The following is a 14,377-nucleotide window of genomic DNA, read 5'->3' on the forward strand; positions in this document are numbered from 1 at the left end:
AAACGATGCTACGTGCCTTGAGATTTATAGATTTTAAAGAATACAGATTCACCAGAAGCCATTCACTGTAGAGAAACAAGGGATCATTATAAAAACGATATCAATAGAGATCACCTTAGGTCCTGAATCAAGTGATGTTATAATTTTGGTAATATATTGGAAGACCAAGTTCACCTAATGCCATTTTTGAAGATGGATAATCACCAAAAGTTCGCCACGGTAGGAGACTACCTTAACCTTAAGTGGAACTTCAATAAGGAGACCCAACGTCACCTAAAGTCCTAAATCAATGAAATGATAACCTTATTAATCTATATAGGGAGACCATTGATCACATTAAGTGAAATATCCAAAAAAAAGGCCAGAGGTCTGACCTTTATGCATTTTTGTCAATTGAAGATAGAGATTAATTCACCAGAACAACTGTAGGGAGACTAGTGGCCACCTTACTTCGAACACCAATAAAGAGAACAGAGGTTACCTTAGGTTACTAATTAAATAATTTTGTTAATCTAAGGTGAACCATTTATAATGACACCAGAGTTCATCTTTGGCCATTTTAATATTATATTGATCTCCTTTATAATAAAATTCTACAAAAAGATATAGTTTATAGCTTAAAACATAATTTCTAAAATATAAGGTAGATCTGATGCTTTAACGTTCACCACCAAACTCTATCTTTAAAAAAAATGTGTAAAGGATGCTGCACCAGAAGGCATCCACTGTAGAGAATCCAGGGGTTACTTTAAATAGATTATCCAAAGGAAGACCAGAGGTCACTGTAGGTCCGTTATCAATGTTGTTATGATTTTAATAATTTATAAGAAGACCAGGGATCACATTTTGTCATTTTTGAAGATGGAGGTTCACCAGAAGTCAGCCACTGTAAGGAGCCTAGAGGTCACCTTTGGTATTAAATCAATCAAATAAAAATGTTGTTCACCTATAGGGAGATCAGAGTTCATCTTATGTCATTTTACAAGATTTTACAAGGTAGAGAGCTTCAACAGCCACTGTAGGAAGACAAGGGGTCCTCTTAAGTGGAATATCCATTAGGAGACCAGAGGTAACCTTAAGTCTTTAACCAATAAAATTATTTTGTTAGTCTAAAGAGTATGGGTCACTTTAAGTAAACTATTCCAAATTACACCAGAGGCCATCTTAGGTCCTAGATCAATGGAGTAATAATTTGTGAATCTATAGAGAGAGCAAAGGTCACCTTAATGTAGTTTTGAAGATGGATATTCACCAAACGTCAATCACTGTAAGAAGGCTTAATATCAAATTACATTCACAAGGAGACTAGAGGTCAACGTGGGTCTGAAATCAATGGAGTAAAAAAATTTATCTTTAGGGAGACCAGAAGTCACCTTATGTCATTTAATAGTTTGGAGAGTCACCGGTCATTTGATGCATTTTGCAAATTGGAGATTAATCAGTCTTCATCCATTCATTGACAACCTGGTGTTACCTCAGATTATTTTACAAGATGGAGATTCACTTAGGTTATTCACTGTAGGATAACCATAGATCACCTTAGGCAAAAAAAGAATAAGTGACGTCACCAATGGTTTTAGATTGATGTTGTAATTCTTTGAGTCAATATTGAGACCAGATTTAATAAATATTCTAATATACAAGGTGAAGATTTACCAAAGCCAGAGGCTACCTTATATTGGCATGATCACGGTTTTGGTCAAAAATCACCTTTCCTATTTTAATATTTACAATGCTTCAGTAAGGCATTCTTAATAAGCAACCGAAATTTGAATGTAACTTGTTGAATTGTGAACAAGTTACATAGCTTGAACTTCTTTGCAAAGTAAACAAAGCGTTTGTTTATATTTAAAATGTTAAAGTGAAAATTCCAATTTTAGACCTCAAATGAATGTGTTAAACGTTAGAAACTGTTTATGCTTAAAATAAATTAAAAGATACACAAATCAGGTTTACAATTTTTTTACTCGTATATTGAACCTATGTAAACAAAAACAGGGCACGAGCGTTGTTTACATTACAAAGAATTTTCAGCTCTCTTTCAACTCCACGAATGACTCTCACATTTCATTTGATCATTGGAAATGCATGTCTAAAGCATTCTAAAAAATAAAAATAGAAAAAATAGACAAATAGAATTTGACCAAAATCGTGTCCATGCCCCTTTGATTGAAATATGCCTGGTGGGGGGGGGGGGGGGGGGGGGGAGAGAGGTAACCTAACTTTTTTATCACTGTTGTATTAATTCTTTGTATCAATACGGAGATCTCGGGTCACCTTATGTCATATAACAGGATGGAGAGTCACCAGTTATCCACTGCAGGGTGCCCACAGGTCACCTTATATCATTTTACGCAATGGAGAGTCACCGGTCAACCACTGTAGGGTGACCTGGGGTCCCCGTATGTCATTTTACACAATGAATAAATGAAATATGCCTAAGGGGACCAGAGGTAACCTAAGTGTTTTTTTTTTTTATCACTGTTGTATTAATTCTTTATATCAATACGGAGATCTCGGGTCATCTTATGTCATATAACAGGATGGAGAGTCACCAGTTATCCACTGCAGGGTGCCCACAGGTCACCTTATATCATTTTATACAATGGAGATTCACCGGTCAACCACTGTAGGGTAACCTGGGGTCCTCGTATGTCATTTTACACAATGAATAAATGAAATATGCCTAAGGGGACCAGAGGTAACCTAAGTGGTTTTTTTATCACTGTTGTATTAATTCTTTATATCAATACGGACATCTCGGGTCATCTTATGTCATATTACAGGATGGAGAGTCACCAGTTATCCACTGCAGGGTGCCCACAGGTCACCTTATATCATTTTATACAATGGAGATTCACCGGTCAACCACTGTAGGGTGACCTGGGGTCCTCGTATGTCATTTTACACAATGAATAAATGAAATATGCCTAGGGGGACCAGAGGTAACCTACGTTTTTTTATCACTGTTGTATTAATTCTTTATATCAATACGGATATCTCGGGTCATCTTATGTCATATAACAGGATGTAGAGTCACCAGTTATCTACTGCAGGGTGCCCACAGGTCACCTTATATAATTTTACACAATGCAGAGTCACCCAAAGATCAACCACTGTAGGGTGACCTGGGGTCCCCACATGTCATTTTACACAATGAATAATTGAAATATGCCTAGGGGGACCAGAGGTAACCTACGTTTTTTTTTATCACTGTTGTATTAATTCTTTGTATCAATACGGAGATCTCGGGTCATCTTATGTCATATAACAGGATGGAGAGTCACCAGTTATCCACTGCAGGGTGCCCACAGGTCACCTTATATCATTTTATACAATGGAGATTCACCGGTCAACCACTGTAGGGTAACCTGGGGTCCTCGTATGTCATTTTACACAATGAATAAATGAAATATGCCTAAGGGGACCAGAGGTAACCTAAGTGGTTTTTTTATCACTGTTGTATTAATTCTTTATATCAATACGGACATCTCGGGTCATCTTATGTCATATAACATGATGTAGAGTCACCAGTTATCTACGGCAGGGTGCCCACAGGTCACCTTATATAATTTTACACAATGCAGAGTCACTTAAAGGTCAACCACTGTAGGGTGACCTGGGGTCCCCGCATGTCATTTTACACAATGAATAAATGAAATATGCCTAGGGGGACCAGAGGTAACCTACGTTTTTTTTTTATCACTGTTGTATTAATTCTTTATATCAATACGGAGATCTGGGGTCATCTTATGTCATATTACAGGATGGAGAGTCACCAGTTATCCACTGCAGGGTGCCCAAAGGTCACCTTATATCATTTTTTACACAATACAGAGTCACTCAAAGGTCAACCACTGTAGGGTGACCTGGGGTCCCCGTATGTCATTTTACACAATGAATAAATGAAATATGCCTAGGGGGACCTGAGGTAACCTAAGGTTTTTTTTTATCACTGTTGTATTAATTCTTTATCTCAATACGGAGATCTCGGGTCATCTTATGTCATATAACATGATGTAGAGTCACCAGTTATCTACGGCAGGGTGCCCACAGGTCACCTTATATAATTTTACACAATGCAGAGTCACTTAAAGGTCAACCACTGTAGGGTGACCTGGGGTCCCTGTATGTCATTTTACACAATGAATAAATGAAATATGCCTAGGGGGACCAGAGGTAACCTAAGATTTTTTTTATCACTGTTGTATTAATTCTTTATATCAATACAGACATCTCGGGTCATCTTATGTCATATAACATGATGTAGAGTCACCAGTTATCTACGGCAGGGTGCCCACAGGTCACCTTATATAATTTTACACAATGCAGAGTCACTCAAAGGTCAACCACTGTAGGGTAACCTGGGGTCCCCGTTTGTCATTTTACGCAATGGAGAGTCACCGATCATCCTCAAGAGGATGACCAATGACTCTTTAAGGCATAAAATGACATAAGGTGACAACTGGTCACCCTACAGAGGGTGACCGATTACTTCATCGTGTAAAATGACATAAGGTGACCCCTTTTCAACCTACAGTGGATGACCAGTGTCTCTCTATCGTGTAAAATGACATAAGGTGACCTCTGGTCACCCTGCAGTGGATGACCGGTGACTCTCCATTGTGTGAAATTTACATAAGGTGACCCACGGGCACCCTTCAGTGGATGACCGGTGACACTGCATCGTGTTAAATGACATACGGAGACTCCTGGTCATCCTGCAGTGGACGGCCGGTGACTCTTCAAAGTGTAAAATGACATAAAGTGACTCCTGGCCACCCAGCAGAGGATAACCGATGACTCTCCATTGTGTATAAATAATATAAGGTGACCCCTGGTCATCCTACAGTAAATGACCGGTGACTTTCCATCATGGAAAATGACATACGGGGATTCCCAGTCACCTTACAAAGGATGAACGGTGACTCTCCATCGTGTTAAATAAGATACGGGGACCCCTGGTAACTCTGCAGAGGATGACCGGTGACTCTCCATAGCTAAAAATGACATAAGTGGACCCTTGGTCACCCTAAAGAGGATGATCAATCACTCTCCAAAGTGTAAAATGACATAAGGTGATCCCTGGTCATCCTACAGTGGATGCCCTGGTCATCCTACAGTAGATGACCGATGCTTCTCCATAGTGTAAAATGACATAGGGTGACCCCTGCTCATCCTACAGATGACCAGTGCCCTCCATTGTGTAAAATAATATACGGGAAACCCTGGTCACCCTACAGTGGATTACCGGTGACTCTCCATCGTGTAAAATGATAAAAGGTGACCCCTGATCATTCTACAGTGTATGACCGGTGACTCTCCATCGCGTAAAATGATATACGGGGACCCCTGGTCACCCTACAGAGGATGACCGTGACTCTTCAAAATGATATAAGGTGACCTGTGAGCACCCTACTATGGATTACTGGTGACTCTCCATCATGTTATATGACATAAGGTGAGAGTCACCGGTCATCTACTCTAGGGTGACCAGGGGTCACCTTATGTCACTTTACAGGATGGTGAGTCATTAGTCATCCACTGAAGGATGTTCACGGGTCACCTTATGTCATTTTTCACAATGAAGAGTTACCGGTCTTCCACAGTAGGGTGACCAGGGGTCACCTTATGTCATTTTACACTATGGGGAGTTGCCGGTCATCCACTGTAGGGTGACCAGGGGTCACCTTAACAGAAATATCATGAGAAAAAGAGAAGTCACCTCCTTACATGTATTTCCCACACAAATGTCGTTATGATTTTGTGAACCTTATGTTATTTTACACGATGGAAAGTGACCGGTCATCCACTGTAGGGTGCCCAGGGGTCACCTTAAGTGAAATATCATGAGAGAAAGAGAAGTCACCTCTTTACATGTATTTCCTACGCAAATGTCGTGATGAGTCATTACGGAGACCAGATTTAACAAATATTTCACTATACAAGGTGAAGATTTACCAAAGCCATCCAACGTAGGGAGACCAGGGGTCACCTTAATTGAAATATGCCTTAGGGTACCAGAGGTAACCTAAGTTTTTTTTATCACTGTTGTATTAATTCTTTATATCAACACGGAGACCATGGGTCACCTTATGTCATTTTCCAGGATAGAGAGTCACCAGTAATCACTGCAGGGTGCCCAGGGGTCACCTTATGTCATTTTACACTATGGAGAGTGACCGGTCATCCACTGTATGATGACCAGGGCATCCACTGTAGGGTGACCAGGGGTCACTTTATGTCATTTTACAATATAGAGAGTCACCGGTCATTTACTGTAGGGTGACCAGGGGTCACCTTATGTCGTTTTACAGGATAGAGAGTCACTAGTCATCCACTGAAGGGTGCCCATGGGTCACCTTATGTCATTTTACACTATGGAGAGTGACCGGTCATTTACTGTAGGGTGACCAGGGGTCACCTTATGTCATTTTACAGGACAGAGAGTCACCAGTCATGACATTATGTCATTTTACACTATGAAGAGTCATTGGTCATCCATTGTAGGGTGACCAGGGGTCCCCTTATGTCATTTTTTAGGATTGAGAGCTACCGGTCATCAACTGTAGTAATTGAAATATCATGAGAGAAAGAGAAGTGACCTATATACATGTATTTCGTACACAAATGTCGTAGTGATTTTGTAAATCAATACGGAAACTGGAGGTCGGCAGATGCATTTTGCAGATGGAGATTAATCAGTCTTCATCCATTCTTTGACTACCTGGTGTTACCTCAGATGATTTTACAAGATGGAAATTCACTAAGGTTATTCACGGTAGGGTGACCAGGGGTCACCTTAAGTAAAAATCGATAAGGGGACCAGAGGTCACCAATAGTTTTAGATTGACGTTGCAATTCTTTGATTCAATATGGAGACCTGAGTTTAAACAAAATATCAATATACAAGGTATAAAGATTTACCAAAACCATCAACAGTGGGAAGACCAGGGATTATCCTAAGTGAATATCTAAAAGGCTACCAGACGTCAACCTGGGTCTAAAGACAATGTAGTTTTAATTTTCTTAAAATGACATAAGTCCAGATGTCAACGTATGTCATTTACAAAAACACCCATAAGGAGACCAGAGGTCAGTTCATGTCCCCTATCAATAAAATGATTATTTTCCTAATCTAAAGGTAGACCAGAGATCACCTTATGTCATTTACATGATAGGTATTCAGCCAAGGTAGGGAGATCAGGGGTCACCTGAAGTAAAAATATGCACAAGGAGACCAGAGGTCACCTCATGTCCTTCATCAATAAAATAATTTTAATATAGAAACGGTCAGATAATGTCATAACAAGATGGATATCCCTAGAAGCCATCTACTAAAGGTCACCTTTGGAAAGCGATGTCTGTCGTTATAATTTTGTCCATTAATAACGGAAATCAGGGTTCACCTAATGTCATTTTACAAGATGTAGATTCAGATAAATCATTTACTGTAGAGAGAGCAGAGGTCACATTTAGTAAAATATCCATGAGGAGCCCTGAGGTCCCCTTATGTCCTACATTAATGTAGCAACAATTTTGTTTATCAATAGGATACCAGAGGTCCCCAAATGTCATTAAACGAGATGTATACTCACTTGATGTCATCCATTTGTTAGATCATGGGTCAGCTTGAATGGAATTTCAAGATGATAGGTCCCGATATGTCCGAAATTAATGTAATTGTTTGTTGATAAATACCAGATGTCACCTTCTTTTTCAAGATAGACATTTACCTGAAGTCATTTACTGTAGAGAAACCAAGTGGTCATTATAAGAGGAATATCTAAAAGTAATTTAGAGGTCACCTTAGCTTCAAAAAGGTTTAAATTTAATTCAGAGATCAATACGTTAACCAGAGGTCAGATAATGTCATTTTAAAAGATGGAGATTCCCAACAAGCCTTCCACTGTAGGAAAACCAAAGGTCACCTTTGGTAATCGATCTATGTCGTTATATTTTTGTTAACTAATTAAGAAGACCAGAGGTCACTTAATGTCATTTTACAAGATGGAGATTCAAAAAAGTCATCTACTGTAGGGGACCCAAGGGTCACCTTAAGTGGAATATCCAAAAGGAGACCATAGGTTACCTTATGATCTAAATTGATGTAGTATAATTATTAATTCTGTAAATCAATACGGTGATCAGAGATCCGTTAATGTTATTTTACAAGATGAAGAATCATAAAATATCATCTATTGTAGGTAAACCAGAGTTCGTTTTAGGTCATGGATATGTGTCGTAATAACTTTGTTAATTAAGAAGGAGATCAGAGGTCACCTTATTTCATTTTATAAGGTGGAGATACCAAAGTAATCCACTGTAGAGAGACCAAAGTAATCCACGGTAGAGAGACTAGGGATAAAATTTTATGAATTATCAATAAGGAGATGAGAGGTCACCTTTTAACCTAAATTATTGTAGTAAATTGTTCATTAATACAAAGGCCAGATGCCCCCTTCTTTTACAAGATGGAGAATTACCATGCAGAATTCATCCACTGTAAAGAAACCAATGTCTATTAGGAGACCAAAGGTCACCTTAGCTTCTAAATCAATGTTATATTTTCAAAATCAATACGGATACCAGATGTTATCTTATGTCATTTTACAAGACGAAAATCATGCACTATATTTATATTGTTTATTAGGAAGAACATAATTGTTAGAGGGAACATGTGTCACACAAAGATGATAATAAATATGTAAACCAGAGTTCGCCATATATTGTTCATCATTGGGGAGACCAGAGATTCCATAACTTATAAGGAGACAACAGGTTAAAAATGTGGTGTGTGAAAAATTATACTCTAATCTACTGAACACAAAAGTTCAGACTTTGATTTTATAAATAAGCAAAAACGGTACACATTTAAATCACATTTATTCCTTATTTTTTGTCGTCAAAGGAAGTTACGGGGGGGGGGGGGGGGGGGTAAAGGGGTGACGATTTGCTCGTCTTCATTTATTTCTTAGATGCAATTCACAAAAGGTCCGTATTTACTATTTTTTTTTCTAGCAATTTAAATATTTTTTTTTTAATTTGATGAGTGAAAATCCAGTCCAGGGAAGTGGTAGGTGGAGCGGGGGGGGGGGGGGGCGAACTCCAACCCTCATGCAACACCTGTAGACATGGGAACACCTACTCCGTAATGACAATAAAGAGACCAGATGTTACCTAGAGAATTAAGTTTATAAGGTTGTCTTTGTTGTATATGATGTATCTTTAGTTAGAACACAAATTTGATGTCATTCCTTTGTTCCAGCAGTCTAAAATTTTAAATGTACAGTCCGATATTAGTGAGCTTCTTAAAATAAGACCGTTACTCGTGGTAACAGTACTGGGGGGGGGGGGGGGGGGCTGGCTTACTATATAACTTCAATTTCACTACTCATTTCCTTATTTTCATATCAATTTTTTACATACTCCCAAAAAAGTGGGGGGGGGGGGGGGGCCAACTCAATGATAATTCCATTTTTTATATGTAAATTTTAAAAAATGTGTTGCTGCGAGAAAAAGTGGGGGGACCAGGCCCCCCCTGGCCCCCCCTGATGCTACGTGCCTGTGGAAAAAAAATATCACACAGTTCTCATCACTAACGGGCTCGAACATGTCAGATATTTTTTTTTATACAAAACTGTTTTGGCATGCATCCATTACGGAAACCAGATGTCATCTAATGTAATTTATTATCAAATCATTTTACCATTATATTAAAGTATCAGTAAAAAGTCTATGGGTGTGCGGCGGGGGGGGGGGGGGGGCGGGGGGGGGGAGGGGGGCAAAACTACTTCTTTCTACAGGCTACACCTACGTATACAGAGTAAGAAGGTGAATAACTTTGATATCTTAATGAGGAGGATTTTGTGTTACATTTAACTTATATATCCTTAGGGGGACCACAGGTCACCTTATGTCTATATAACGTACGTATATCATATATCTTTCAAATAACATTGAATGTTGATTTTTTTATCCTCTCTAGTGTACTTCCAATACTTAGAGGGGTATTCTTTAATAAACATACATTTCTGCCTGTTGTATGTCATTTCTAAAGGCTAAGTAGTGGTACTAGTTATTCTACTTTCACTTTGCGGTTGTAATGCACTACATTTTGTAGCGAAGTGCACAGATTTGGTAGTTGTGAATAAGCAGGTGACCTGGGGTCCTAGTTGAGCGTACGTTGTATCCTTCTGCATAAAAATTGCTTGGTTTGTATGGTGGGTTACAGGCGTAATCATTTATAAAATGTTACGACATGCAAAGAATTAAAAAAAGGAAGGATGAAAGAACTATGTGACATTTTGCTCCTGTGTTTCCATGGTTAATGTGTTGGTAAATGTTTAACAGAGAGAGAGAGAGAGAGAGAGAGAGAGAGAGAGAGAGAGAGAGATAAAGAGAGAGAGAGAGAGAGAGAGAGAGATGAATTCAAGATCAAGAAAATTTCACCTTAAAGGAGGGGTCTGAAAAATAATTTTGTTTGCGGGGGGATTGGGGGGTCCGACCACCTCCAGCTAGATCTACAAATATAGCTGCCCACTCTAGGTACAATGGGCTTTTGACATACGCTCTGAAGGAGAGTTAAAGATAGGTTATTACGTAATGACCTATATCACAATGCTACGTTCATGGCTTTTTTTTAAAAAGAGACTTTGACAAACTGATCGCACATTAAACAATCCAATATACTTATCCATCGATTACAAAAGGAGTAATTATAGTTCCTTTAGGAAAAAAAAATTAATATGGTACTAAATAACGAAATTCTACCAGAACGCTAAAGATCTAGAAATGACGTCGCTAGCGTGCGGCGACTATTCTTACCTCACGCTCTACAAAAAATATTATCTTTAGAAAAATTTATCACAATGCATTAAAATTTCAATTCTCCATTGAAATAGGTGGATATCACACAGCAAAAATTTTTGTCACTTTACGCCGATTTTTCATGATTTTATCGCATTTGTGACTTTTGGATCAACCGTCGTATCAGTTTATAAATGTTTTTGCTTTATTATCTCAATGTTAGAAAATACACTTTCCAGCTGATCTTTTGTTTTTTATATATATTGTAACAATACTTTACACAACAATTTCAGTTGAAGATCCAAACATTTTCAAATCACATAGTTTCCGCATGGCTACAGTAATCAATGAAGCTGCACAGGGATTCTCCCAATTGCAAATTCAGTGTTTCATTTGTATTGTGACGTCATCTTTTTGCTTTGATGATGCCATGCCTTGTTAGTTTCAACTGCCGATATTCAGCGAAATTTGTTGAGAATAGCTCGTTTGATGCGTAAAATTGATATCAGATTGTGGAATAAACATAAATGTCTCAAAGTATAAGCTATATGTTGGCTTTGGTCAAAAACGTGAAGAGGGTTAAGGAAGCCTAGCCCTCTGTCACGTTTTCTTAACCCGCCTATATAGCTTAATTCATATATTTCAAGACAGTAACCATGTTTTTATATTAATGACCCTTAATATATGTTGTTATATATAATTATATATTCATTACTTAGATATGTCTGAATGTTTTAATAATACTATAAAGATCACCATTTCCAGAAGGTTTAAAAAATTTAAAAAAAAAATGTGCAAAATTGATACATTTCAAGCAAAATCTCATTGAGTCCTTTGTTAAAAAAATATCAAACTCTGAGATGACCACTTAAACAAACGGTGTGGTAAATGCCTTTTTCTTCATCCTTAAATGATAATTTATCAGTAGAAATTCTTGTAAAAAATTTCATTCAAAAATCTTGCGCAGAGCAAATTAGACCCGGCCTCGTTAATATGTATTTATGTATAAAGGTTTCTCTGTTTCTATTCTGTTTTTGGTACGATGCTTATACATGAAGCATATTTAATCGATTGGTCGGAATTAAAGCCAGCCGGAAACTAATGAGTCCAATTATAGTCAGGCTCATTGTCTAGGATATGGCTTTGCTTTAGTTCCGTTGCACAGTTTACTGGATGTTAACTAAACAATCGTGGAAATAGTTCATCGCCCATAATGTAGTTTGAAGTTTGTCACCGAGCCTCTGATCAGAAACAACAACAATACTATATTCAATAAAATATTTATATACAAAAATTACAAATACACAAAAAAGTCGGCAGTGTACGACGCGAGACGGTCCTTAGGTTCTAATCCTCCTGTCTCCACCCATCACCATGCTACCCTGAATCATCGTCCATTGTCTCCACTGTGTCCACCAGTTCACCACGTCACCTGCTCAAAGTAATCAACTTCCGGAAACTCTTCCGGTCGTCCACCATAGGCCGTCAGTCACCATCACCTCTCAGGCCAATACACAGAGCCTCTTCTATGCATAGAATGTGACAAACCCCGGGAACCTTTAATCATAATGCTTACATAAGTACAATGCATTAATGACCCTAACCAGTCTCCGTATAATACATTTAAACAGTGAACTCTCGACACTTAGATATATGTTTTAACACTGTAGCAAACGGCACAGGTAGTTAAACTACACTATTATTATACTAAATATCTAAACAAAACATGAAACTATTAGACTATAATGCACAAATATTGCGATATATACGTGGCATACACGTGGCACTGTTAAACATACAACGCTAAGGTAACATTCACGTGGCAACTCTTGTCCGCTATTTATAACAATATAATGTAGCACTTATAAGCTTTAAGAGTTACAAAAATGAAAATGAAATGCATAAAAGCAAACTTACCCTGTCTGGAGATTTACTTACCAGGCAATTACAATACTAAATATACGTGGTCAGATCCTTGTGGGGAAATCGTGCACTCTGTCCAGAACTGCAAAATTCAAACCTTAGAAAGCCCTAACCATGCGGGTAGAATGACACATGTTGTGTCTATTTTGCTGACCAATGCCAAACTGAAAAACATGAGGCTCCATACGAGATAAACAAAACACCGTGGTTCAGTACTGGATAAATCCACTACATACAAAAAACAACTTACACTAAAGCAATTACAAGGGTTTGATTGTGGCAAACTTAAAAGAGAAAAAAAGCAATGCACAGTATGTCAGTCGACCAGTTTATAATAAAAAAATAATAATAGAAATGAATTCTAACTGGTAATTAAGGTAATGTCCGATGTAATCTTATGTAAACTCATGTTAAAAGAGTACTTGTAAATCATTTCTTAAGGACAAAAATTGATGAAGCACTTAACGGTCTCTAAAATGACATTTTATATTTCAAACCTGAATAAAATTTAGCGGTATGATTGTCATTACTCCGAAATTATAATGTATAAAAATAATTGGGTTTTAGATTAATTAGGGTTTAAGTATATTTGACGGATATGAAAACTGATAAAGATCCTAAAGTACGTAAGCATATTTGGCTTATGACCTTTAGGCTTCCAAGAGACATGTATCGACACCAGTTTCCTTGGTCGACATTTGATTCATGAATACATTTGTGTGATGGAATTTTTTTTTCAATATTGAATAGTGTTTGACAACCGAAGCACCTAAGGAATTTTGAATTACAGATATAATTTAGGTATCATAATTGACCTTAATTCATCGCTTTTTAAACTATATAAATGTGGACGTACGTTTGAAAGATCTACACGGATAATAATTAAGCCGCATAGCATTTTTATTTGAATTCAGATACACTCTATACAGTCTATTTAGGTTTTTTGTTTATTAGAATAATAAATTTGGGTTCAATGTTATCGATAGCAAACAAGAAGATACACTTTCATTTATAATTTGGCCTGGGTATTTGTGAGCTTAAATTTGATGTCAATTAATGTGTAATATAATTATGAACAAATACATATCAAAGATTAATTAGTATAGTATTTGATTTTAAATTTAAAAAAACTGATAAACAAAATTGTAATTCTTTTTTAACACAAAAACCCCCTAAATTAAGTTTTTATTTAAATATCTACCTAGATAAGACTTTCAGCAGGGTTACTGTGACTTCAATAAAAGTGTATTTTCCCGTATTTTTCTTAAAACTTGGCAGAAGACACCAACGGACTTTGTGCGGTTTTATGCATTTTTTGCCCCCCCCCCCCCCAAATCAAAGTTTTAGAAAGAGCTTTAAAAATAAAGTGAAAGATAGTTAAAATCATATTGGAAGTAAAGGTGTAAATGGTTATTTTTTGCCCCCCAAATCAAAGTTTTAGAAAGAGCTTTAAAAATAAAGTGAAAGATAGTTAAAATCATATTGGAAGTAAAGGTGTAAATGGTTATTTTTTGCCCCCCAAATCAAAGTTTTAGAAAGAGCTTTAAAAATAAAGTGAAAGATAGTTAAAATCATATTGGAAGTAAAGGTGTAAATCGTTATCACCACAGTGACGTCATATTGTAGGAATGACGTCATGAAGATT

Source organism: Magallana gigas, chromosome 1, assembly GCF_963853765.1.
Source record: "Magallana gigas chromosome 1, xbMagGiga1.1, whole genome shotgun sequence".
In the NCBI taxonomy this organism is placed as follows: Eukaryota; Metazoa; Mollusca; class Bivalvia; order Ostreida; family Ostreidae; genus Magallana; species Magallana gigas.